Source organism: Bos mutus, chromosome 6 (assembly GCF_027580195.1).
Source record: "Bos mutus isolate GX-2022 chromosome 6, NWIPB_WYAK_1.1, whole genome shotgun sequence".
Lineage (NCBI taxonomy): Eukaryota > Metazoa > Chordata > Mammalia > Artiodactyla > Bovidae > Bos > Bos mutus.
The window spans coordinates 116,600,765-116,602,877 of record NC_091622.1 but is presented as its reverse complement, the minus strand read 5'-3'; positions in this window follow the sequence as shown (position 1 = coordinate 116,602,877).

Genomic DNA, 2,113 nt, shown 5'->3' with positions numbered 1-2,113 from the left:
GCCACAGCTCCTCCTGTTAGACTTGGACCTTTTCTCAGTTTTTCTTGAGTCCCGCTGACCTGCAGGGCTTTCCTGCTCGGGCGGCGCGGCCCCTGCGCGGCTGAGGGTCAAAGGTACCGCCCGTGGTGGTTGAGCGGGGGGTGGGGGGGGGGGCGGGGGGCCCGGCCCGGGACCCAGGGTGGGCAGTGCTCACGCCCGCAGGCTTTGTACTTGCCTTTTCTACAGCTGTGAGCGTGTAAGACCAGTCCTTGGGTACCTGTTTTCATTGTAAAGACCACCTAATTAAAGTTTAGCTTTTCTAAAGAACCACCACCGGGGCTGTTTCCAGCCAGCTCGACCTCTCTGCTTGGGGGGGGCGGGGCGGGGGGGGCGCACACCAGAGGCTCTGAGTCAGGAGACCCAGGGGCCTTGGCGCTGAGGCGCGCGAAGCCTCCTCTTCTGACTCTGCCACGTTTGGGGGGACAGGGGCAGATTCACAGCCCCCCCGCCACGACCACTTCCGGGGCCACCGTGGCCTCTCCCCGGACGTCAGGATGGTGTCAGATGCTCAGCAACAGACGATTCTGGGATGGGGCGGGACGGCCCGGAGTCCAGGCTTGGTACCCCTGCTTCTGCCGAAGGGGAGTGCGGCTTCAATCCTGGACGGGACCTAGGACTCCACATGTTGTGCAGCGAGCCCCCCCCCCAAAAAAAAATTGGGAAAATTGGGAAAAAAAACTTACAACACGATCCCACATAAAATAAGTTTAAGAAAAAAGCCTTTAAATTTTTTTTAATACAAAAATACTCATACAATCTTTCAGACACAATTTCCGACCTTAAAATGCTATTTCCCCCCAAACAGCGAATCTACATTTCAGTATATCCCCCAGAAGTGAAGTTCAAGTTCTTAAGTCTGTCAGAACTGGCGGTAGCACCGGGTACCCCAGAGCTGGAGCCTGGCCCCCTTGCGGGCCACCGACACTGGCAGCAGTGTGCTGCTCGAGTCGTCTCGGCTCCCTTCTTGGCAGGGCGGTGGGCACCGTGCCGCCTGCAGACAGCGTTGTACGTGAGCGTGTCCTCGTTCGCTACACGTCTCGTAGGGTCAAGAATTTGGCACCTGACAGTCTCTGTACTGAGTGATAAGAACAGGCTTGTCTTACTCCCGAACGTGAGGTGGCTGGAGAAGGGGCTGCACACACGTGGCCGTTTGCCAGCTGGGGGGTGGGTCCTGGGACGGTGTCGGGGTGACCCCACCCCTTGGGAGGACAGGACGGGGGCCGGGAGGCTGGCGGCACCCGGGGGGCCTGTCCACCCCCGTGCTGAGTCCCGAGGCCCTCAGGCAGCTTTCTTTTGTTTTGGCCTCACATTACCAACCAAGGACTGAGGCTGAGGTTCAGAGCAGACTGAATTCCCCACGTCCAGCACCCCTCTGATTTGGGGCGGCCCCGCCGGGAGGGCCCTTCTCCGCTGCTCCTCCAGGCCCGGGTTCTGCTCAGAGCTGTGAATTGGCTTCTTAGAGACTCAGAACTTAGTGTTATTTGCTCATTATAATAATTTTTGGAAAGAGGGCAACCACATCTAAATTAAGTTTTCCAGTATTTCCTTCAGAAAAACCATAAAAGAATTTGGAAATATCAGAATGACTCAAAGATCACAAAACTTGACTACTGTCAAATATAAAAATAAGTTAACCTGCACCCCCGTGCCCAAAGTGGAACAGCGGCTGCAAGAGCAGCGGCGGTGCTCTGGTGGGCAGAGGCCCCTCCTGGCAGGAGAGGATGGGGGCCGCTCCCCAGGCCTGGCTCTGCAGGGCAGGGCTGCGCCGGGCCCCCCGAGCACAGGGCCTCAGGAGGTGGCCTACGTCCTCCCAGTACTCTCCAGACGGAGTCTGAGAGACAGAGCTCTGCAGGGAAGCGCCCCCAGTGCCCCCGAGACGGTGGGGCTGCTGAGGACGCAGCTGCCTTTGCCTCTGGCCCCAGGGTCACTAGAAAAGGGCCAGTGGGACGGCCTGGGTCAGCAGCACCCCCCACCCCCCGCCCACTTAGGTCTGTGCTCGGGAGGCCGTGGGAGCCTCAGACCCAGAACAGATGCTTCCCAGGGGTCAGGGCCGTAGAGACCACCCCCCCAACCC